Here is a 26,427-nt window from a genome sequence, read left to right as displayed (position 1 = left end):
AGGAGAATGGCGTGAACCCGGGAGGCGGAGCTTGCAGTGAGCTGAGATCCGGCCACAGCACTCCAGCCTGGGTGACAGAGCGAGACTCCGTCTCAAAAAAAAAAAAAATCTCTAAGTGGTTTCCTTGCTGAGGACTCAAGACTGCCATTTTGAAGTGATGCAGATGAGTCTTTTAACCAGAGGTAGATCATGGACAAGAGACAGTGGATCGCTCTACCTTGTTTTAGGTCATCGGTTTTCTTCCAGATTAGGTAACAAAATGTATGTCATCCATTAATTGAATTTTAAGTTCAGCTTCAGGAGAGATAATTTGTGAGGGTAAATTATTGTCAGGCTCTGCCAACATATTGACTGTCACTGTTTGTTATAGAGCTCAAAGTCAGTTTTCATTGAATATTTTATAGATTTAGACAGGTGGAGGCAGAAATAGGTAACTAAAATCTTTTACTACAGAGGACATATTTTAATTATATCAAAAATCATTATTTAATATGTAGATCACTGACCTTTCCCCAGGTTATCTTTTCCTTTTTTGAAGGGGAAGCTGGATATAAACTGGCAGTTTAAAAAATTGTAAAGAAATCAGCTTGCTCATTTTCATTGTACATTTTTGCTCTCAAGCATTTTCCATGATCTGTGTGTGGATTCATTGCCTGCATCAGATGATGAAGACTTAAGTGTTGCTACTAAGGTAAAGTGGTCTCTTGTAAAATTAATTTTCTCACTCTGAATCTAGTTTTGCATAGTATTTACTTTTAAAACTTAGCAGTGGTATACCTATCATAGTTTTATGGTGGTAATGGAAAGTTGGTCAGAGAAAAACATACACGTGGCTAGTTGATTCAAAGCATTTGTTTAACTTTGGTAACTAACAAAGATTGATAAGTCCTGTGACAGGGTGTGAGCTGAAAAAAATGAACTGGAAAGTAAGTAGTGACAGGAAAATCACATTAGGAAATGCTTTCTCCAATAGAGGAAACATGAAATGTGATTAAGGTTTATTTGGATAAATACTAACACTTTGACTTTTAAATCACATGAGAGTGACTTTCATAATATTTATGCCTGTATAAATCTTCAGTGGATCAAATTATTTTGCAGTAATCATGGACTCCCCCAGGACGTTTTAGTTGTAAAATTGTTGAGCACATAGCAAGAGCTTTTTTTTCTTGGAAACTGACAATTTTGGTATCATATAGGTTTTAGGAGAGATTGTTTCTCTACTTATATTATTGGTTCTGTAATGAGACTAAAATAGTATTAAAAATTGCAGAAAAAATCACTGAGTGTGGTGGTATAGACTTGTGGTCCCTGCTACTTGGAAGTTTGAGGCAGGAAGATTGCTTGAGCCCAGGAGTTTGAGAAAAGCCTGGGCAACATAACAAGACTATCTGTCTTAAAAATATAAATTGTGGAAATGTAAAAATTTAAATTTATGCTCTCAAAATTTGTATCACAAAGGGATTTTTCTGTGTTTTGTAAGTTGTCCATGAAGAGTTTATATAAAACACTTCATCTAATCGAATAATATGTATTTTGCTGCAAATAAACAGTTCTAGAAGCAGAGACTTGTTATACCAATATGGTAAGACTTTTAACATCATAATTTTGTCATTGTAGTTTATTTAAAATATTTACTTGGCCAGGAGCAGTGGCACACACCTGTAATCCCAGCACTTTGGGAGACCAAGGTGGGGGACCACCTGATGTCAGGAGTTCGAGATCAGTCTGGCCAACATGGTGAAAGCTTGTCTCAAAAAAAAAAACACACACACACAAAACTTAGCTGGGCATGATGGCGAATGCCTGTATTCTCAGCTGCTCAGGAGGCCGAGGAGGGAGAATCGCTTGAACCCGGGAGGCAGAGGTTGTAGCAAGCCAAGATTACACCATTGCACTCCATCCAGGGTGACATAGCAAGACTACATCTTAAAAAATGAAATAAAATGACCACTCAAAGTCCTTATATCACATTCTGAAATTTCGAGTTTCAGAAGTTTTTATATTTAGTTGTTTAAGTAATCATTGGAAACTCCTGAATACCATGAGCTACTGGAGGTCAGTAAACATATTTGCATGTATCCTGGAGTACGTAGAATACAGTCTTCCATGTAAGAAGCATTTTAATTGTTGTTTTTTAAGATGGGGATTCACTCTGTAACCCAGGCTGGAGTGCGGTGGTAAGATCTTGGCTCACTCCAATCTCCATTTCCTGGGCTTAGGTGATCCTCACACCTCAGCCATCCAAGTAGTTAGGACTATAGACCTGTGTCACCATGCTCAGCTGATTTTTGTAGTTTTTGTAGAGACAGGGTTTTGCCTTGTTGCCCAGGCTGATCTTTAACTGTTGGGCTCAAGTGTTCTGTCTGCCTCAGTCTCTCAAAGTGCTGGGGTTACTGGCATGAGACATTCAGCCTTAATAGTTGCTTAATCTGAATAGACAAATGAATTTTTATATAATGGAAGGTTATAAGTAATATAATATACCTCATGTATCTAACGATTAAACTTTTAAAATATTGCTTACATTTGCATTATTTTTTAATATTTAAGGATGTGTAAGTTTTGATGTGTTATGTTGAGAAATTATGCCATACATAAAAAGGAAATAAATTAGAAATAGGTCATCAGTAACAATGAGGATTACAGTGTATTTTCAAGTATCATTGAACTGGAATCTTAACATTGTGATTTTAGATTAACATTTCTTGTGCTTTTTATTAGCCCCAACTCATGTTCTATGAAATTTACCTTTTCAAGCCATACATGACTCTTTAGAACTCTGGTGACCAATTATTTTTCTAGGTGGAAAGTTGAAAGTTCCAGGTTTCTCTCTTTGTTATAATAATGTTCTTTCAGGTAGTGGTAGCTGACCATATTTAAGTAATTGAATGTCTTAGAGTAATAAACTCTATCACAGAAGTACTTACAAAAAACTAATTGTAGCATAAATATTAATTAGTATTATTAGGGATATGAAAGACCAAAAGGCTTTGTTATAGGTCTGTTTCTCCATTTACTTTATTGTACTTCATGTTGTTTATTTTCTTTCTTGGCTTAAGCTCATATTTCATTGACCAATTAGGCTTGTTTTTTGTTTGTATCTCCCTTCATTCTCATATTTTAAGTCAAAATTTTTGTGGAGTCAGGGTCTTGTTCTCTTTCCCAGAACAGAACAAGTGTAGTGGCATGATCTTGGCTCACTACAGTCTCTGCCTCTAAAGTTCAAGTGATCCGCCCACATCAACCTCCCAAGCAACTGGGATACAAGCACACACCATAAAGCCTGACTCCTTTTTGTATTTCTGTGTAGAGATGTGTTCTCATTATGTTGCCCAGGCTGGTCTCAAACTCCTGAACTCAAGCAGTCCACCCACCTTGGCCTTGCAAAGGGCTGGGATTACAGGTGTGAGCCACCATGCCTGGGCAATATTGAGGTTTATTTAAAGGAATTGATTAGGGCTGGGTGTGGTGGTGCACACTGGTTATCTCAACACTTTGGGAGGCAGAAGTAGAAGGTTTCCTTGAGCCTAGGAGTTTGAGACCAGCCTGGGCAATATAATGAGGCTTTGTCGCTACAAAAATAACAATAGAAACGTTAGCCTGACATGATGGTATGCAGCTGTAGTTCTAGCTGTTCGGGAAGTTGAGGTGGGAAGATTGCTTGAAGTCAGGAAGTTGAAACTGTAGTGAGCCATAATCATGTCACTGCATTCTACCCCTGGTTTGACAGAGTGAGACCCAGTTTCATAAAAAGAGAATGATAAGAAACTCTTGATGCAACATATTATAATTTTTAAAATGGAAACTTTTTCTTGATATTACCTTAGCATTGTGTCCTCGAGAAAGTGTCAGAGCCTTTACCCGGACTTTCCCATGAAAAAGGAAACAGAATACTCAATGGAAAAGGAGAAGGTGAGATTCGTATTTTATTTAAAAAGTGATTTGATGGAATGTTTCTTTTAAAATATAAGCACTAATATAGTCAAATAGCTAAAGAAAATGTCCCGTTAACTGTATAATAAGTAAAGGAGAAGTAAAATGGTGATAAGTTGTGTCTCTAACCAAGGGTCAGCAGTTGATTCTATTGGGAGTACCACTAAAGGAGCTGAGTTATGAGTTCCATTTTAAGACACTCTAAGACCTGAGGCAAGTCAGGAAAGAGGGAATGGAAATGAATAAAAGAGAAAGAATGAGGAGGGCAGAGTGTACATGGAATAAATAAAAAAAAATATGTGGGTGTATGTAATGGAGGGTAGTAAACTCAAATCGTTCTGTAGAAGAGGGAAGAACATGGTGTTAGAAATAGGAAAGAAGATAAAGTGAGCTTCCAGTACCAAAATGTGTCAGAGAATTAGAGTAACATTTTCCTACTCTTGCTGTCATCCTCACTACTGGGAAGGCATGAAGGATTGAGGTACTTTACTACACAGACCTGTGTTTTATCTACCATAGATGAGCATCACCAAAAGTGGTCAGCCATGTATGGCTATAATTTAGTTTTACAGAAAATGTTGTAACCTCATGGGATAGTATCATATAGGTCAAGTTAACATAATTGAAAAGAAGAGTGATTTATGGAGAAGAAATTAATTAGAGAAGGTATTGCCTGATTAAAAGTTCATTAGGAACACTATGGCTTATAATGTAGTATTAAATTCAGGGACATAATAGGGAAGAAATGGAGGCTAGGCCAAAAAGGGCAACTAGGGTAAACAAATATGGAAGCATATCAGTATAGAACAGGGCATTCAAATTTTCATGAATTAGTTGAGGAGCTTCTGCAAAATGCACATTCTGATCGATTCTGCCTTTCTCATGAATACTCAGGTGATGTTGGTGCTGGTCCTTGGACATATCTCTGAATAGCAAGGGAATAGCCTTCCTTTAGAGAAATCTGGAAAAGAACCATTGGACAGCAATTTTAAAATAACAGAATCAAGGGAAAGCATTAATTTCCTTTTATTTCTGAGCATAATTCTAGCCATAGGGGAAGGAGAATGAGATGAAAAGAGAGATTACAGGTTTATACTGTTGCTGAATACAGATGAAAACAGTGGTCACAATTATCCATAAAAAGCAGTTAGGAAGGGAAGCATCAGGACGACAGATCTAAAATCACTTTTCAAAGAAAGAGGGATTGTGAAAGGACAAGGACGGAGGAAAGAAAGACATTTGCTGGGGTCTTGGGAGTTAAAGCTAAGTAAACTTGAGACAATGCACTTCCAGTTGCTTCAGCATATACCCAGTCTCACAAAAGAGGTTATTGCTGTGGGGAGTACTGGAGGCAGAAGGGAGTGCTAGAATTGGAGTAAACCACAGCAGCTCATCTCACTTCATAACTGTCAGGTCTCAGAGAGAGAAGTCTCATTGACATGAGTGAATAAGTTGTGATTAAGTTGCATATAGATGCGTTGGCTAATTTTTTTTTGAAACAGTCAGTTCTTTGATATGATAGGTGTTTCATAAAAGTCCTTTACAGTGTAAGATGATATACCAAACTTAGCTAATTTTAGAAGCAGTAATATTGTAAAATTCATTCTGTGAATACCAAAATTGTCATTTTCAATAAATATTGCACTAATTTTGCAATATGGAAGTGTATTCATATCCAGCAAGTCTGTGGTAATTCAATGTCTTCTTTTTTGATAAATGTTTTGATATTGGAAGCTTATTCTACACGGTTTGCTTGGTGTGTTTTATGGACTGCCTTGCATGAGTGGATCAAGGAGCTCTAATTCAAGGCCAAACGAGGAGATAGGAGAAACGTAGGTGCTACAGTAGCCCATGCGGTCATGGGAANCTTTATTTACAAGCCAATGTGAGGGAGGGGCGAGGTTCACCGGTCTCCGGCGGTGGAGGCCGACGAAGTCGCTCCGGCGTTCTCGGACGAGGTTCCTGGGTCCCGCGTACGAGGAGGGGCCAAGGAAGTTCACACCGGCGTTCTTGGACGAGGTTCCTGGGTCCCGCGCACGAGGAGGGGCCAAGGAAGTTCGCTCCGGCGTTCTCAGACGAGGTTCCTGGGTCCCGCGTAGGAGGAGGGGCCGAGGAAGTTCGCTCCGGCGTTCTCGGAGGAGGTTCCTGGGTCCCGCGTACAAGGAGGGGCCGAGGAAGTTTGCACCGTGCACCCGCCAGGAGCGGCTTTTATGTCCTGGGCCCTGGGCACCTGAACCTGGGTGACAGAGTGATACCTGTCTTAAAAAAAAAAAAAAGGGTCTTCAAAGACCAGAAGATCTGTGCTGTCACGTTGGGTCACAGGGGCTGCAAAGTTTGCAATGAATGTTTCCCTTTTCTTGTTAGTTTATGGAGTTACCATAAATTCAGACAGTTTGGTGGGATGGAGAAGGATATGGTGATGGCGGGAGTTACAATACGTTACTTATAGGGGAAGAGAGGTTTTTGAAAGGTTAACGCTTAAAAGTGAGAATGGAAAAGGGATGAATGAATGAACAAGATGAGGTGAGAGGGAAGAGGTAAAGGGAAAAGGAGAACAAGAAGCTCTTCTCTGCGTGGCACCCGGGATGAATGGTTTGTGGGGACATCCATGATGGCAGTTTTGTGGAGAGGCGCAAAGATTTAAGTGGTAAGAAATGAGCTGTAGGCCCAGTGCAGTGTCTGACAGCTGTAATCCCAGCACTTTGGGAGGCCAAGGAGGGCGGATCACCTGAGATCAGGAGTTCAAGACCAGCATGGCCAGCATGGAGAAACCTTGTCTCTTCTAAAAATATAAAAACTAGCCAAGCCTGGTGGCAAGTGCCTGTAATCCCAGCTACTCGGGGGGCTAAGGCATGAGAATCGCTTGAACCTGGGAGGTGGAGGTTGCAGTGAGGGAAGATCATGCCATTGCACTCCAGCCTTGGCAACAAGAGTGAAACTCCATTTCAAGGGAAAAACAACAACAAAAAAACAGAGGGTCTGGGCGCAGTGGCTCATGCCTCTAATCCCAGCACTATGGGAGGCGGAGTTGGACAGATCAGGAGGTCAGGAGTTTGAGACCAGCCTAGCCAACATGGTGAAACCCCGCCTCTACTAAAAGTACAAAAATTGACTGGGCATGGTGGTGGATGCTGGTAATCCCAGATACTTGGGAGGCTTGAACCCAGGAGGTGGAGGTTGCAGTGAGCTGAGATCGCACCACTGCACTCCAGCCTGGGCAACAGAGGGAGACTCCACATCAAAAAAAAAAAGAAAAAAAAAAGATTAAGTGAAGAAGGAGTAGGAGGAAGTGGAAGAAAAAGAAGAAATAGCTAGGTGTGTTGGCTCAGGCATGTAATCCCCACAATTTGGGAGGGGGAGGAGGAGCAAGAGGAGGAAAGGAGGAAAAGGAAACAGCCAGGCCAGTCGTGGTGGCTGGTGACTGTGAGGAGGAGGAGGAGGAGGAAGAGGAGGAGGAGGAGGAAAAAGAAATGGAGGAGGAGGAGAAAGAAACAAACAGCCAGGCCTTGTGTAGTGGCTCATGCCTGTGAGGAGGAGGAGGAAAAAGAAATGGAGGAGAAGGAGGAAAAAGAAATGGAGGAAGAGAAAGAAAAGGAGGAGGAAAAAGAAATGGAGGAGGAAAAAGAAATGGAGGAGGGGGAGGAGGAGGATAAAGAAACAGAGGAGGAGGAGGAGTTGGAGGAGGAGGAGTTGGAGGAGGAGGAGGAGGAGTTGGAGGAGGAGGAATTGGAGGAGGAGGAGGAGGTGGTGGGATTACAGGTGTGAGCCACTGCACCTGGCTGGAAATCACATCTCATCATGAGATCTGGAGGGTACATATCCAAACCACATTAGCCTTCAAGGGAAATTCCAGGCACCTGGCTATTCCTGAGAAGTAAATTAGCAACTTGATAAGAAGAAGGTAGTAATTGGCTGGGTGCAGTGGCTCACACCTGTAATCCCAGCGCTTTGGGAGGTCAAGACAGATAGATCAACTGAGGTCAGGAGTTCAAGATCAGCCTGGCTAACATGGTGAACTCCCATGTGTACTGAAAATACAAAAATTAGCTGGATGTGATAATGGATGCCTGTTATCCCAGCTACTGAGGAGGCTGAGACAGGAGGATTGCTTGACCCCGGGAGGTGGACAGTGCAGTGGGCTTGGATTGGGCCACTGCTCTCCAGCCCGGGAGACAGAGCGAGACTCCGTCTCAAAAAAAAAAAAAGAAAAAAGAAAAAAAAGAAAAAGGTAGTAATAGCGCAAAACAATAGCCACCCAAGTCGGTTAGAGCCACAAGATATTTGATCCCCTATAGAAAGTAAAGATAACATCTTGGCAAATATCCCTAAGTTGTTTTTCAGAAGCACAGATCTCCACTGGATGAAAAATGGTGACAGCTTTCCCTTCGACCTCAGATAAGGGTGAACCGAGGACTGAACTCTCACTGGCGTTCTTTGTTCCAAATTTCTTCCTGAGGGGCCTGGAGGGAATCACACTCACAGGCAAAAACTTAACACCCCTTCTGCTGACCCCAAGGTTTTAGATACAGCTTTGCTTTCTTACCAAATATAAACGGAAGAAATGTTTGAATTGGCCAGGCATGGTGGCTCACGTCTGTAATCCCAGGACTTCGGGAGGCCGAGGTCAGCGAATCACCTGAGGTGAGGAGTTCAAGGCCAGCCTGGTTAACATAGTGAAACCCTGTCTTTGATAAAAATACAAAACTTAGCTGGGTGTGGTGGTGAGCACCTGTAATCCCAGCTACTCAGGAGGCTGAGGCAGGGGAATCACTTGAACCAGGTAGGTGGAGGGTGTAGTGAGCCGAGATCAGACCATTGCACTTCAGCCTGGGTGACAGGGTGAGATTCAAAAAAAAAAAAAAGAGAGAGAGAGAGAAAGGAAGGCATCTTCTCTGGCTCCCTATAGTCTTATTTTTTTTCTCTTCTTTTCCTTTTTTTTTTTTTTTTTTTTTTTTTTTGAGATGGGGTCTCACTCTGTCACCTGGGCTGGAGTACAGTGGCACAATCTTGGCTCACTGCAACCTCTGCTTCCCAGGCTTCATCAGTGCTCCTGCCTCAGCCTCTAATGTACCTGGGATTATAGGTGTGTGCCACCCCGCCTGGCTAATTTTTTTTGGTTTTTTTGTAATTTTTGTAGAGACAGTGGTCTCATTATGTTGTCCAGGCTGGTCACAAACTCCTGGGCTCAAGTCATCCTCCGGCCTCCACCTCCCAACGTGCTGGGATTCCAGGTGTGAGCCACTAAGCCCGTCCTGAATTACTGATTTTTACATACTGTATAAACTTTTGCATCCTACTTTTTACTTTTGTTAAATGTGGCCTAAAGCTGCCTCATAAACAGTGAACTATATCCTAATTTAAGCATGTAAGCATTTCACTAAAGGAATATACAAGTAAAATTTTAAAGAAAGAAAATTAAAAAAGCATGAACATTTGGGAAAAAGACTGTAGGCCTTGTCAGTTTCTAGAATGTATTGATTTTCACTATGCTGGGGACTCCATTTCCAGTATTAAGGTCCATTCTCAGAAGGTGGATTGGGCGAGCATGAGGAAAGGGGTGGGGGAGTAATCGTACAAAAAATTGTGTCCAGACCAGGTTCCTAGGACCAGAGGGACCCCTCTGTATGGCAGAGGCACCCGACAGCTGTAACTGATGTGTACCCTCAGAATGACTTTATGGTCAAAGAAGAAAGCTGATTTGCTTCAATGCGACCCCCAGAGCAAATGCCAGAGAAAAGGCAAGTAGGCAAGGCAAAAAAAAAAACTTTATTTACAAACCAATGTGAGGGAGGGGCGAGGTTCACCGGTCTCCGGCGGTGGAGGCCGACGAAGTCACTCCGGCGTTCTCGGGCGAAGTTCCTGGGTCCCGCGCACGAGGAGGGGCTGAGGAAGTTCGCTCCGGCGTTCTCAGAAGAGGTTCCCAGGTCCCATGTACGAGGAGGGGCCAAGGAAGTTCGCTCCGGCATTCTCCGGCGAGGTTCCTGAGTCCCACGCACGAGGAGGGGCCGAGGAAGTTCGCTCAGGTATTCTCGGATGAGGTTCCTGGGTCCCGCATACGAGGAGGGGTCAAGGAAGTTCGCTCCGACGTTCTCGGATGAGGTTCCTGGGTCACGCGTATGAGTAGGCGCCGAGGAAGTTCGCTCCGGCGCTCTCAGGCGAGGTTCCCGGGTCCCGCGCAGGAGGAGGGGCCGAGGAAGTTCGCTCCGGCGCTCTCGCCGGGAGCGGCTTTTATGTCCTGGGCCCGGGAGTGGGAGGGCAGTGGGCGGGACATAGGCGGGTCGGGGGCGGTTCGGTAGGCGTGGCTAGGCGGGTTCCGGTTTCTCTCCGTCGGAGGTCGGGTTGCACCTGCGCAGTCGACCCGTGTCTTTCCCGGGCGCAGGAAAGTTGACAGTGAAGAACCCGGAACTGCGCCATCTTGCCTACGTTTGTCCAAACAGTCCAACCTTTTATTGATAATAGTGATAAGGGGCGGCGTGGTCTGTCTGGCTACTTCCTGCTGTTAAGGGACGTCGTTAAGGTTGGGGTCTATGGTTGGTATTTGGATGTACNTCATTCAATAAAAATTCATTCTTATAATGGCCACTGATACTTATATTCTAAATATTTCTAAAAACATCTCCTCAGGCCTGCATCATCTTTGCAACATTGCCTTATATTTTATCTTTGTTCATTTATTTATATGCCTCAGAATTTTATGCTCTTCACAGTATTTCGAGTTAATTATCTCTAATGTAAATAGATCTGTGAACCACTCCTGAATACCTAATGTCCAGGCATATTAAAGGTTTATATAAGGCTTTCAGAAACTGACTTCTGGATTGGGCACGGTGGCTCATGTCTGTAATCCCAGCACTTTGGGAGGCTGAGGCGGGTGGATGATTTGAGGTCAGGAGTTCGAGACCAGCCTGGCCAACATGGTGAAACCCCATCTCTACTAAAAATACAAAAATTAGCAGGTGGTACTGGCACCCGCTGGTAATCTCAGCTCTTTGGGAGTCTGAGGCAGGAGAATTGCTTGAACCTGGGAGGCCAGGTTGCAGTGAGCTGAGATCATGCCACTACACTGCAGTCTGGGAGACAGAGTAAGACCTTGTCTCAAAAAAAGAAAAGAAAAAGAAACTGACCTCTGCCCAAATCTCCATCTGTAGCCCTTTCCCCATCTGCCTTTTTCTCTGGAATTACTGAGCTGCTGGTAATGCCCCTCTCACCATTCCTCTTTTGCAGAGAAATACATATGCTCTTGGAGGCTTCTCTCCGTCTCTTGGTGCTGCCTGGCATGTGCTCACCCTTTCCTGCCCTCTGCTTCACTTAATCCGGCTAACCTTACCCTCTAAGACTCAGCTCATGCATGATCTTTAGGAAAGCCATCCCTGACAGCTTTTATTTTCCTTCCTTATACCCCAGTGTCTAACACTTAACAGGAACTCAATAACTAATTATTTGGCAAAGTTAAGACTGTTTATACAAAGATGATTCAGAAGATTGTCTTCTACAGTCTAGCAACAAAGGGGATCGACATGTAAAGACATGATGTGCAGTTGAGGTGGTAAAGTGACACTAGAAAAATTGACAAAGTACTAAGGGAGCCCCAAGAAGCAGAAACCTGTGTATATGGAGAAAGATAGCTAGAATCAAGGAAGACTTCACATAGCATTCTGAGCCTTTTTTTTTTTCTTTTCTTTTTCTGTTACTGGAGACAAGTTCTTACTCTATCGCCCAGGGTGGAGTGCAATGGCGTGATCGAGACTCACTGCAACGTCAAACTCCTGGGCTCAAGGGATCTTCTCACCTAAACTTCTTGAGTAGCTGGGACTGCAGGCACATACCCTGAATTTTTTGTGTAGAGTGAAAGTTTATCTATGGTTTCCCAGCTGCCTTAAACTCTTGCCTTGGAGCAATTCTCCCCTGCTGTGGACGCCAAAGTGCTGGGGGATTACAGATGTAAGCCTATGTATGGGGCCAGCCTACCATTTGACTTTTAAAAGATGAAGGGCATAAATGTTTCAGAATAGTAGGGAAACACATGTTTTGTATGTAAAAGAAAAATTTTTTTTTGGGGGGGGTGCACACTAATTAAGGAGTATAGAACAACGCGGATATTTGAGCAAATTATTAGTAACTGCCAACTCAATGGTCACAGTGTGTTGTTAAAAGATTTTTTTTGACTTGGGTTGTATGGGGGGGAAGTATAGTAAAGTTTACATTGGTATATTTTGACTGTATTTCAAAATTTGTTTTGTTTGCAACAGCTTTCTTTATTATATGGGTGACAATTTGTGAGTGACCCTGGTTTTGTACGACTTGAACCTGGTGATACCTAGTGTCTCCCCAAGTGGTTTGTTGAAGTTTTGGATAATGAAAGTATTTCTTAAAAGAAGTAAATACTTCAGTAAATATTAAGCTTCATTTAAACTCTCAAAATATAAAATACAAAGAAATTTTATTCTCTATTTTTATAAAGATTATAGTCTTTATCTAACTGTTCTTAGTTCATTTGAACTAAACCAATGAATTTGTCAACAGAACAAGCCTTACTAGTGGCTTCAGAGGAAGAGCAAGAAAGGCATGAAAGAAGTGAAAAGAAGCAACCACAGGTATATAAAAATTTAAGTTTCTTGTTTAATATTGGGTTTTTTTTTTTTTGCTTTAGTAACAAAGCGTAGTCCAAATGACATGACCATTTAGACTATACCTTTAGAATCCAATAGATCATAATTTTATATTTAATTTTTAAAACATTTAACCACTTACGAAACTTAAGATATTCCTACCATCTGTGGTAACTCATAACTGTCTTTACCTTTGGAATCGAGGCAAGAAATTTCCAGTATTATCTTACTCTTTTATTTTTATAACCTTACTCTTAATACAGAAGGTAACATGAAATATTGAGTCATATTACTAAGGAATAGAAATTATGAACAATTTAACCATGATGGCCACTGAGCTAAACTAGTGTTAAAGGAGTCATCATTGCTAGTGGTTCAAATTTTGCGGTTTCATATTGCTGGTCACCAGTGCCGAGTTAAAACATTTATTCTGTTTTGTGGTTGCCAGTTGACTTCAGTGTTTGTGTTCAGGGAGTGAATGGGGTCATAAAATTCAACCCAGTTGTCTGTTAAGAGAATTATACCTTGCAGAGTGGGACCGTTGGTGTCAGGGTACAAACAATAATTTAATTTCAGCATAAATAAATAGTAAATATTACTAAAATTTTAAAAATCCATCTGCTATCACTAGCAGAACTTAAAATATATTAGAAGTGGATATAAGCAGAAATCTATCTAGATACATAACACTATCATAGTTTATCATTTGAATTAGAACTTAAAATTTTGCTTCTCTTTCTGATTGGTGTTCAGTTTGACTCTTAATAATTTTTTGTTTGCCTAGTCTCTAATCTTCTAATCTTCAGAAATATAAATGCACTGTAGGGGCTCACCAGTATGCTGACGTAACATCTTTTTAAGAGAGGAAGCTTTTATAATACCACGTATCATCTTTGAATTCATTTCTGGTAGATTTAACACATAATAAGTTTAGTCCAAACAAACACTGACAGTTCAGCTTGCTGGTTCATGTTTTTCTCCTATGTTAAGCCAAGGCAAATTATTTTTCACTTTTTAGTTACAATCCCATAATTTAAGAGTAGCAACACATAGATTAAGTTTCACAGTTAAATTTAAATTATTTTCTGATATTTCTTTGTTTATACTTGATTAAAGCTAATTTTAAAACATGCACTCTGACAGAAAAGACATCTGAGAAACAAAACAAGCAAATTAGTTTTCCACTTGTGCACCTGTGGAAAAAAAAATTTCTCAGGAACCAGAACTGGGTAGGAATTGTGATAAAGGGAATATATCTGTATATTCAGGACTTCCTTTAAAATTCATTACAAACAAGTTTAAGCTGAATATTGGTGAAAGTTTTGAAAACTCCCAAATTACTGCTTGCCCTGAGGAAGAGCTCCTCCATAGTAACTGTAAAGAGGGATGAACTTAAAGGGAGTGCCCTCTAATCTGATGAATCATGTCCCTGATTTTGAGGAGGAAGATGCATCTGGAGGGTGTAACTCTGTGGCATTCCAGGCAGTGCCTGACAGAGGAAGTCCATGTCAAATGTCTTTTCATTCCATTCACACTCCAGGTCCCTGAAATACAGTTACCAGTTATCTTCTAAGCTTGATTGAAATGAAAATAGATCAGACTAAGAAATGATAACAAACCGGACACATAGCTTGTTTCTAACACAGATGAAGAAAACGTTTGTAATGATAAAGAAACTGAAAAATTAAGGAACCCAGTAATTATGATTGAAAGAAAGAGATTAAGAGTTTAACATGCAAATGGCAAAAAATATAAAGCCAAATACCACTAATTGGAAATGAGACGTTAGGCATTGGCCTCAGTCTAGAGATCCTGAAAGTCTTTTTGATTTGTGGTTTACCCACCCCAAAGAAATGAAGCATGATTCAGATAGAAAGCCACAGTAAATCTGCTGTTACAGGTACATATAAAAATAGAAAACCAATACAGTGTTTGTTCCAGAAGCCACTATATGACAATCACAGTGCTAATAACTACAAAAGCGTGAATCTTGAATTATAAAATGTGAGTTATTGTCTACCACATAGTGAGAGAACATAAAAGGTATAGCTAGAAGACTTACAGCAAGGTATTCCAAGGTTTCAGGCATGTTACAAGTTGAGTTCCTGACTTTGGAGAAAGAGAAAGTCCAACTTCAAAAACACAGAGGTTCACTTGCTGCTTCTCTTTTTTCTCTTTATCAATTATTTGATTTAGTCAAATTTTCTATTCAAGAAAATCTCATATGTACAGTTACAGTGGGGTTATCTAAATGTGTAATTATGTGTCAAAGTAGATGAGTTCTGCTATCTAAATAACGGTTCTGGAGAATGTTCTCATAATGTTTGTTCATTAATCAACCTAAGTCTCACTCTCAGTCTTCCAAGTGGCATATGGGCTGGGAAACTAATTCAGCCGTGTACCATGTGACCTTCTGAACTAGATAAAGAAAGAAATTGCTGAAGAAACAAGGTCTAGATTCTAGACTATTTTTTTTCTGTATTCATTTAGAGATGAACTACATTATTTAATGATAGAATGAGAATACAATGGGAGGGAAGCAATGACTGAGAAGAGCCACAAAAACACATCTAGCCTTGAGAGTTGCAATGAATATTCCCAGCCAAAGGAGTCTGTTTAATGTGTTTTTATGCATGCAGGTTTATCTGCTTAGCTCAAACTCTCAAACTGTTTGAACTTACAGTCCCATCATGGTTATTTCAAATATTTTTGAAAACAAATATGTATTTCCACATATTTTAAAACATTACCACTCTCCAATATTTCTGTTAAATCATACCTTTATATTATGTTGTTTAATAAAATATGGTAAGTTTTGACATGCATGATTTTTATCATATAAGAAGCATAACTTCTCAACCAAAAATTTAACATTTGACTCATTAGTAGAAAGTTGAGTTCTGTAGATTGTGTTCTAAAGATAGACAACAATCTGGAGATTTACTTCTTTCAAAGTAAAGCAGATGAGGCCTTTTTCCATCCTCTGAGTCATTAAATTGCTTTGCTTCATTTAGACTTTTAATATATCTAATTTGATAAATTTATCTGGTAATTTATGTAATTCAGGAATATGGCATTGTATCATATTATTTGGTGCCATGAAATGCTAGGGAATGCCACCTTAGGAGCTTTGGATGAAACATTGAATATGTCTTGATTGTTTTGACTCCCATTAGCAGTAGATAATGGGGCTAAGGTAGGTAACTGTACCATATGTTTTCCACCTATAAACTTTTGTGGTGATTGAACGTGAAATCTGTGAAGCATCTTGTTTTCCAGAATTCTGCACTAGAAGCTCAGCAATTTCACTCTGCTTTTTGTGTTGTGGCAAACTTTTGTTCCCATAGTTCAGAGAGCACCTTTACTTTTTTGATATCCCAGGATTCAAATGAAAAAACAAAAGAGAGATGAAAGACATTGGGGAAAAGAATAGCTTAGTGCAGAAAAGGGAAAGCTTCTTTAAGCTTCTTTACTGTTCCCGAAGCCCTACAATGTCACATCCTCTTAATCTAGCTATTTCATGTAAAATCCAGGTGATAAAGACAGAAGACATATGTTATGTCTGTGTCTTTTTATTTGTCTGTTTCTGCCAGTCAGATAGCATAAAAACTTATATCAGGTAGCGAACAGTGGATGGGAATAAAAGCACAAAGTGGAGAAGAGCCCTTGTTGAAATTTTGGAAAATTCTTCTATTCACTCAAACAGAAATGAGCAGACTTTACAAAAATTTCAATGATGAAATTACAATTATAATAGTAATGTATAATGATAAAATTAAATTAAGCACAAAATATTTTTATGATTAAAATGGTGACAACCTGAATCAAGTGAAAAAATCAGGGAAAAGTTATTTTACTGAAAAAAATAATTATTATTTATTATTTTATTAAAGGTCAAAGAAGGAAATAATACGAACAAAAGTGAAAAAATACAACTATCAGAAAGGCTATGTGATTGCACATCTGCTGCTGCTGCTGGCAGATTAACCCAACAAAGGAAGATTGGGAAAACATATTCTCAGCAGTTTCCCAAGGAGGTGAAGGAAGAGCATGATAAGTAAGCCTGTAGTGGTGGTTTTTGTTTTTGTTTTTTTGAGATGGAGTTTCTCTCTTGTTGCCCAAGCTGGAGTGGAATGGTGTGATCTTGGCTCACTGCAAACTCTGCCTCCCGGTTTCAAGCAATTCTCCTGCCTCAGCCTCCATAGTAGCTGGGATTACAGGCATGTGCCACCGTGCCCCGGCTAATTGTTTGTATTTTTAGTAGACATGGGGTTTCACCATGTTAGCCAGCCTGGTCTCGAACTCCTGACCTCAGGTGTTCTGCCCACCTCGGCCTCCCAAAATACTGGGTTTACGGGAGTGAGCCACCGTGCCTGGCCACCTATTGCAGTATTTAACAGCAGATAATTGTCATTGTGCTATAAACTAATTCAAAATTAGACTAATATTCTTTATGATTAACAAGTTTTATACTTTTACCAGGGATATTTAGCCCTGTCTGGTAATCAGAAGAATGCAAATTAACATAAAATAAGATACTTTTTATAAAGTCATGCTGATATTTAAAAAGTAATTACTAGTGTTGGCAAATGAGAGGACAAAGGCATTCTCACACACTGTTGGTATATGAAATAGGTAAATTATTTCTGAAGGGTAACTTAGTGCTATGTATCAAAATTTCAAATAACCTGACATCCCTTGAACTTGACAACTTCACTTTTGGAACTAGATTTCACAGGAAAACATAACTTGTGTAAACATATACACATTTATTAAGGGCATTAATTATATATTACACATAATGAACAATAGGCCAATAAATATATAAAATATATGTAATAGCAAGGTGAATTGAAAGTATTAAGAAAGAAATATAAAAAGTATGGATATATTAGACTCTTTAGCCTAGTTTTGGATTACAGTAATCTGCGGATAGTTTGTGTGAAAGACATCTGAAGGTGCCATCTTACACTGTCAATCATGTGGAGAGATACCTGCAATATTTCATAAAGATTAAACTTTATTTCTGGTGAACTTATATGCTTGTCAATGAATAGTAACTTTAAAAAATTAGTTAATTGTAAATGATCTTTTTAAATTAGGGAGTAATTATGACTATGTGATTTAAAAAGGTAATTTTGAACTTGTAACTTTACTGAATAATCTCCAGTATCCTTTTTTATAATATATACTAGAGTGACTAGTAACAGAAACTTTAGCGGAATATCCTTTCCTTACTACTTTTCAAGTATATGCATTCTTTTGAAGATGCTGAAGTGAGAAATTAAATATCTGAGAGCTAGAAAGGAAAAATAATCCAGAACATAGAAATTTTGTTAGGATAGTAACATATGAAGAGGTAGATCAGAAGATGAACTTTTTACTTTTTAACAAAATGAATTTTATGATAAATGAATTTTAAGATAAATGTCTTTATCTGCAGATGCACCTTAAAACAAGAAAATGAAGAAAAAGCAAATGTTAATATGCTTTACAAAAAAAAATAGAGAAGAATTAGAAAGGAAAGAAGTTGAAGAAAGAAGTTGTAAGAAAGAAGAAGTAAGAAAGAAGGTGAAGCAAACAACTTGAACCGACTGTTCAATCACTAGAGATGAAACCAAAGACAGTAAGAAATACTCCAAATCAGGTAAATCACTCTTTGGTAAAAACTCTGTATTTTAAACTTTATTTTAGCAATTTTACTTATAATATCCACTTGATTTAATATATACTATTTAGGTCTAAAACAAACCAGAAATGTTATCTCACTTTTAAAAATGAATGATGACACTTACAGGTACAATTATTAATATTTATTATAAATCTTGACATCCACATAGAATATTATTTTATTACAAAGAGCTTTTGAAAACAATTATATACCATAATATGCACTTAGTGATAACGTATTGATAAAAATTTTGTTCCCAGTAAAATTGTTCCTTTTTCTTTCCCCTATTTCATACTGGTTACTATACCTAATATTATAAAGAAGTAACAGAAATTATTGCAATCACAAATAATCTCATAATAGTCTAAGAAGAGTTCTATACATTTTATCTTATTTACTATTGGTGTTTTGAAATAAAAGTTTTGTATTGATATATTTACATCGCAGAAGTAACTGTGATCTGTTGGAGAACTAGAAGTAGAGTCAGAAGTCCTGGGGAAAATCCTGTAGCTTGCTTATATTTTTAACCTTTCTTTTTCAAAATTGTGGTAACTAGATGAGCTCATCAATGAATGTATATAGGAGTGACTAGTATAATGTCTAGATTTATGATTTAGTAAATGTAATTCTTACAACTGACTCTAAAAGTGTTAAAAGAGTCAAATTGCAATAGAATATTGTCAGTGAAACAGAACTGTAATAACTTTGGGAAATTTTATCTGTCCAAATCCATGTGAACTAAGGTTCTTACTATAGGGTGGTGAATGGGTTAGATATCAAAGGGTAAATGCAATTTTTTGGATATATTTTAATTTAGTCAAATTTGTTAATGCATTAATTTTGCTTTTGGGTTTGTGGTAATTCAGGGAAAGGCTCTTCCAATTCTGATATTCTTAAAAATTCTCTGGTGTGCATGTGTGTGTGTGTGTGTGTGTGTGTGTGTGTGTGTTTACTTTTATAAATTCATTGACTTTAAATACATTTCTGAACTTTTGGGAATTTATGCTCTATAAGGTTCAGTTTTGCTTCAACTTTTTCTCCAGTTGGACATCCACTTACAGTAACCTTGTTAGTGTATGAATGTCCAGGTTATTCATTCACTTCAGAGGTAATCATAATCATGATACGTTATTTTATTGAGTACTAGCTAAAACTTTTTTTTGTTTTATTTAGGATTTTCGTAATCATGAAGAAATGAAAGATCTGATGGATGAAAATTGCATTTTAAAGACAGGTGTTGCTATACTCAGACAGGAAATATGTACAATGAAACGTGACAACCTGGAAAAAGAAAATAAATGTCTTACGGACATTAAAATTGTTAAAGAAATAAATGCTTACCTTGAAAAGAGTGTAAAACTCAATGAGGAAACAATAACAAAAACGACATTCCAGTATGAACAAGAGCTTCATGATCTCAAGGCGGAGAATACAGGACTCAATTCCAAACTGTTGAAGGAAAAAGAAAGCAAGGCAAGACTGGAAGCTGAAATTGAATCGTATCAGGCTAGACTGGCTGCTGCTATAAGTAAACACAGTGAAAGTGTGAAAACAGAAAGAAACCTAAGACTTGCTTTAGAGAGAACACAAGACGTTTCTCTACAAGTAAAAATGACTTCTGATATTTCTGAAGTAGAAGATGAGAATGAGTTTCTTACTGAACTTTCTAAAATGCAAATTAAATTAATTACCTTAAAAGATAAGTTCCGTAAGACAAGAGATACTCTCAGAAAAAAGTCATTGGCTTTAGAAACTGTACAAAACAACCTAAGCCCAACACAGCAGCACATAAAGGAAATGAAAGAGATGTATCAAAATGCAGAAGCTAAAGTGAGTAAATCCACTGGAAAGTGGAACTGTGTAGAAGAGAGGATATGTCAACTCCAACGTGAAAATCCGTGGCTTGAACAGCAACTAGATGATGTTCATCAGAAAGAGGGTGATCAAGAGATAGTGATTAATATCCATAGAGGCTCTATTGAGAGTGGAAAGAAAGACCTCCTGCTACAAGAGAAAAATAAGCAAATGAATGAATGTAATCATTTGAAAGAAAATGTCTTTCAATATGAGAAAGAGAAAACAAAGAGTAGTAAGTGTCAAGGAAGATAAATATTTTCAAACTTCTGGAAAGATAATTTAAACATTTGGTTCTGGATACATGTCAAACCCAGTTGAATATAAAATCAATAGATAAAAAGTGTGTTTACCATACTGTATAATTCCATTTACATGAAACATCAGAAAAGATAAATGTATAGGAACAAAAAGTAGATTAATGTTTACAACGGGTGGGGCTGAAAGCTGGTAGTGACTGCTAATGGGTATGAGGGATCGTGCAGTGATGGAAATGCTCGAAAGTTGGGTTGTAGAGATGGCTGCACAAGTCAGTAAATTTACTAAAAATCTTTTAACTTTATGTTAAAACAAATTCTATAGTATGTAAATTATATTTCAACAAAGCCTAATTAAAAAAAGGAAAAATGTGTTTATTATATCAGCTTAGAAACATACCTTGCTTCCAGGAAATAAAAGGTAGAGCTGAGAGATGATTTACTTTGAGAAAAGACATTGTGTCACCTATGAAATTTTATTAGGCACAGAGTCATATTTTAAGGTAGATAGGCCTGTGTTGCTGACGCAGTAATTTTAATGTCTTTATGTTGCCACATGTGAAGACCATGATGAAGGTATAAATGGAAATGTTTACACCTGAAATAAGTATTTTCAAATTAAAATTTAATTAAGTGATTTGCTTCGTCACTTAATTCTAGATTCCCCAGATGAACTGAAGTGTATTGCTGTGTCTTGTAATACCTTCCTTTAAGTAGCTTTTTATGTATTTTAGTTGGTATAGCTTTGTTATTATTCATATTAATTTTACTTAAATCTGAAAATGTCAGTCTCAAATTACGTATTTTTATGACCACATAATGTTTTAAAGGCACCTACTTGTTATAAAATTATAATTTAGGATAAATGTGGTAGATTTTAGCAAAACCATATTTGATTTGGTCTTCCCACTGGTATTTATAATTGACTTTGAATATTTGTATTAATAATTAGCTCATAATTTTTATTTCAAGACTCAATGACTATCATTTGAATATAACTTTGTCCAGTACAAAGATATTGTAGCTGCCTGTGATTTATGAGTTAGGCATTACATCCCTATTTTCAGACTAAAGAGGGGTGGCAGGCTTATGTACAGTGGGAATGGAGTGAGCACAGGAGGGAGTTGTAGGAGCTTGAAGTCAGAGAGGGAGGTAGAGGCCTGTTTACCGGGGGCCTCAAAGGCCATTGGAATTTTACTTTTATTCTGAGATAGGAATCTGTTGGAAGGATTTGAACAGGTGATTGAATATGTTAGGAACTTTGAGGTTGAGTTGAGCTTCTAAGATGATTGAATGGTGGGATGACTCTGTTGTGTTAAGTAAGAGAATACCAATTTGGCAGGAAGTAACACATTCTGCCTCCCTCGCTGAATTCAGTAATAAATAAAAGTGTGTACATGTGATGAAAAGAAAGTGAATTGATGTGTGTGGTGATAATTTTCAAAGTAGGTATATTAGAGTTAAATATTATTAACATAATAAGACAATTTATAAAATCAGTAACAAAAATATTTTATCAGGTGGTTGTGAGGCAACTTCAATGAGAAATGGCTGATCCCCTTAAAAAATCAACTACGTTAGAGTCTCCACTGGAAGGTACATCACATTGTCACATTAATTTGGATAAGACACAGGCCTCAAAGAAAATTATTTCAAGTGGAAAGTCAAGTATGTATGGAATTTAACATGTCAACAGTTATTCTGTAGCTGGTTGAATTATATAACATGTTTTAGGATACTAATTTTGGCAGAAGCTTGATTTTGTATTTTCATTTTAATTATTTCCATTTTACTAGCTTTATACTGTACTTTTTTTTATACTGTGGCTTTCATTCTACCATTTTGAAAAATCATTGCATAGCTTTTCTCTTACAGTATGTACCCTTGGAAAAATTAAGAATTATAAATCTTTCCTCACAGAAAATTGACTTTTTTCCTGTTAAACATATTTTCAAGTAATTTTTGTATTGCTCTGATGAGGCAGGCTAGATTAAATCAGAGGGGAATGTTTAATGGAATGTTCCAGAAGATTGTCTTATTTCTTCACTTTTGTGAATGGACACAGGATTTGTGTCTATTTCACAAATTCTAGGTTAACTTGTAGAGAAAGGCCATTATACTATTCTTTGAAATGTACATGTTTTATGTTAATTTACAAACTATTTGAAAAGTTAGGCATTCTCTTTATTTATCTTTTATTTAAAATATACTATAAAAATGTAGAAATATTTAGATCTGATATAGTATGTACATCAAAAATTGAGAGCTGAGAAAATTATCTTGATCCTGCCATTGGATTTTAAAAACAGTTTCACTGAGATATAATTCACATATCAGACAGTTCAACCATTTAAAATGTGCAACTCAGTATCTATTAGTATATTCACAGCATTTTTGTCACCCTGAAAAGCAACCCCACATCTCCTAGGCATGACTGCAACCTTCCTCCATGTCCCTTCACCTACCCCTGTTGTAGGCAACCGCCATCTACTTTTATCTCCATAGGTTTGCCTGTTTTGCATATTTCACATACATAGAGTTCTACAATATGTCGTCCTTTGTGACTGGCTTTTTCACTTAGCATAATGTTTCCAGAATTCATGCATGTTCTAGCACACATTGATAGTTTATTTCTTCTTATAGTTAAATGATATTGTATTGCATGGCTATACTTGTTTTCCATTCATTCATCAGCTGATGGACCTTTAGGTTAGTTTCCACTTTTTAGCTATTATGAAAAATGCTGCTGCGAACATTCACTTACAGGCTACTATACCATATGGACATGTGTTTTTATTTCCCTGCTGATTGGACTTTATCCTCAGAGTTAATTGGGCAGATATCAGCACTTGTCTTGCTCATGCTAGCCTTTCTGCCTTCTTAGTTTCTGTTTATCTAGCCTCATTCATTCAGACCTGGCAGACAATTTTTTTGTTTTCCTGAAGCTTTCTCTGACCGTTCTGACTCTCGTTGACCTTATGTGTTAGCAGTTGTTGTCTAGTCTGTGCAGAAGAACTTAGTCCTTAATTTTACATGGCATTTTTTTTTAATGGAAGATAATTTTCTCTCATTATAAATTTGCTCAACAGGGAATAATATATAATATGTATGCCCCCTATCCTTGCATAAATTGAAAATATTTTAGCTTAGAAGTTTTTAGCATACAATTAAATACTTTATACCATACCAATTATTTCTTTTTTGACACCTCGACACAGTAAGGTTTATATTCTAAATGTATTTTTAGCAATTAACTATCAAATCTAAACCAATTAGTCTAATAGAGGAGAATCGGTCAATCACATGTTTATGTTTTTCTGACTATGAGAAAGAATCTAAATTGGCCTTTTTTCACTATGCAGTCAGAACTGTCTTTCTGGACTGCCACCAGTTTGTCAGCTGAACAGTTCTGGCTGCAGCTTGTCTGATGAATGATAGCACAGCCCCTCAATCTGAGTGCTCAGCAGAGTGCTTATGAAGGCAGCACCACAGCAACAGTTGCTCAGAGGGAACTGACTCAGGAACTTCAATTTAGCAGTAGCGTCCAGGGTTTTCGGCTCAGTGTCTTTAGCCTGTCTCTGCTGGTTATGTCAGTTATGTACTATTCAGTCCAGGAGGTGCTACTTACATTGTAGTACATGCATAGTCATTGCCTACTGAGTCACACAGAGAGAAAAGTAAGTTATAAATTATATGCCCCGATTTGCTGCAACTCTCAGTGGGGAGAAGAAGATTGCATGCAGTTATAGGAGACCACTTCCATTGGCATGCCACCTGCCTAGCATACACAATTTTGTTAAGAGATACACTTAAATAATTGTGCTAGTAGCAAATATTTTTGTAGCTCACTATGTTCCACGTACTCTTCTAAGTGCTTCGTGTTAGTCCCCAGTTAAACACCTGATTGGGGGAGGTGACTCATGCCAGTAATCCTAGCATTTTGGAAGGCTGAAGCAGGAGGATCACTTGAGCCCAGGAGTTTGAGACTAGCCAAAGCAATATAGTGAGACCCTGTCTCTAAAAAAAAATTTAAACACTTAGCTGAGGCATGGTGGTGCATGCCTGTAGTCCCAGCTACATTGGGAGGCTGTGGTAGGAGGGTCACTTGAGCTTGGAATATTGAGGTTGCAGTGAGCGATGATGAAACCAGTGCACTCCAGCCTGGGTAACAGAGCGAGACTCTGTCTCACAAATAAAAGGTTTTGTATAGATTCCCATAGAAGTGAGTTCGACATCAGGCTCAGAGTTATTAGCCACTTTGTTGTCTGCCTTGGGAGTAAAACATATAATAAGGGGCAATATTAAAACATCTCAATCAATAGCCTCTAACTTCTTGAGAAGGTTCTTATTTCATGAGTTTCTAAGCAAGAGACTACCTGGATTAAGACATTTGGTGGACACCATTTTGAGCTGAAGTATCTCGATTAGGAGGAAGGGAGACCTCTACTTGACTGGAGCTTCCCAATGATACAGTTGAGTGTCCCCCGAAAGAAACTTTAGAACAACACTTTCATCATGCTATATCTCTATGGAAAAGGAAACTCTTTAAAAGAAAGCAAAGGCAAACAAGTGATAATCTGATGGAAAAAAAGGGCTGGGCGCTGTAATCCCCATATTTTGGGAGGCTGAGGTGGGTGGATTACCTGAGGTCAGAAGTTCAAAAACAGCCTGGCCAACATGGTGAAACCCTGTCTCTACTGAAAATATAAAAATTAGCCAGGCTTGGTGGTGTGCACCTGTAGTCCCAGCTACTTGGGATACCAAGGCAGGAGAATCACTTGAACCCAGGAGGTGGAAGTTGCAGTGAGCTGAGATGGCACCACTGCACTCCAGCCTGGATGACACAGTGTGACTCCATCTCAAAAAAGGGAAAAAAAGGGACAAAGTATACTGGTCCAAAAAAGAAGAAAGAAAAAAACGACAAAGTCAATATCATAAAAGGTCAATATCATAACAGTGAGACTGTCCCCCTTTGAGATTAGAAAATAACAGTATACTCAAAGCAATATCAATAAGAACCAACAGAATAGACAAGAATAGAATATACAAGATTCACTATCTGCAAAAGTAGTCTGCACAAAGTAGCAGTGTATGAGTGTGTGGTTGAGAATATTGTCTATAATACGTGTACTGGAAGGAAGAGGCCTCAAGATAAAAGGTCAGAGCTGGAAATGTAGATTAGAGAATCTAGGTCAAACTTTTGAGATTTTAGGAGTCCTGAGAGAATTTAAAAAGTGGAATAGTAGCTGGGCGTGGTGGCTCAGTCCTGTAATCCTAGCACTTTGGGAGGCTAAGGCAGGCAGATCATGAGGTTAGGAGTTCAAGATCAGTCTGGCCAACATAGTGAAACCCTGTCTCTACTAAAGATATGAAAAATTTGCCAGGCATGGTAGCACACACCTGTAATCCTATCTTCTTGGGAGGGTGAGGCAGGAGAATTGCTTGAACCCAGGAGGCAGAGGTTGTGTTGAGCCGAGATCATGCCACTGCACTCCAGCCTGGGTGACAGTGGGAGACTCCATCTCAAAAACAACAACAACAACAACAACAACAGGGCCGAACAACAGAGGCTGTTGCATTTAGAAATGAAGTGGGGTCAGAGGAGCAGAGGGAGCATTTGGTCACTGCTCACGGTTGCTGCTGAGTAAAGCGGGATAAAGTCCTTCATGACCCTTGGACTTTTTTATTGGAATTATTAAAATTATATTTCAGTGTTAAAAACAATTAGTGATGAAAAATAGATTTCTGGATGAGACCATGTGTCATAGAGTCCAATGGAAGGGGAGAAACAGGATAATAGAAAAGCCGCAAAAAGTAGACAAAAGTTGTGTTTTTGTTTATTATAGAAAAAAAAACTTTATTTAAAGAGAAATGGTTAAGAGAAAGGGAAAAACTGAAACCTATGGGTGAATACTTACAGAGAATGACAGTATTTAGCTCAACCTGAAGACAGATGAGGATCAAAAATGTAATGGGAACTAGATAAGAGTTTTCTAAAAATTGTCTTAGTAAGTCGTAATTTAAGAAAAGTTGGAATATCTTAAACTATTAATGAAAGTGTTTCTAGAGCATCTTTAAAAACTAAAATGTAAATATAACT

At 38.3% G+C, this 26,427-nt stretch overlaps 1 protein-coding gene and 1 pseudogene across 1 annotated transcript in view; both read left to right on the top strand.

Annotated features, from left to right (window-relative positions):
* Positions 1–20,356, top strand: part of LOC108522144 (ankyrin repeat domain-containing protein 20A2-like) — a 40,459-nt pseudogene extending 20,103 nt beyond the window's left edge.
* A 1,538-nt stretch (positions 20,357–21,894) lies between these two features.
* The window catches only part of LOC108522145 (ankyrin repeat domain-containing protein 18A-like), a 20,084-nt gene continuing 15,551 nt past the window's right edge, over positions 21,895–26,427 (top strand). Inside the window, exon 1 of the mRNA XM_017862211.1 lies at positions 21,895–21,995. The gene's annotated coding sequence lies outside the window, so the exon portion shown is untranslated. The remainder of the gene's footprint in view (positions 21,996–26,427) is intronic.

This window comes from Rhinopithecus bieti, unplaced genomic scaffold (genome assembly GCF_001698545.2).
Source record: "Rhinopithecus bieti isolate Rb0 unplaced genomic scaffold, ASM169854v2 scaffold_64463, whole genome shotgun sequence".
Lineage (NCBI taxonomy): Eukaryota > Metazoa > Chordata > Mammalia > Primates > Cercopithecidae > Rhinopithecus > Rhinopithecus bieti.
This window is presented reverse-complemented; position numbering and strand designations above follow the sequence as displayed.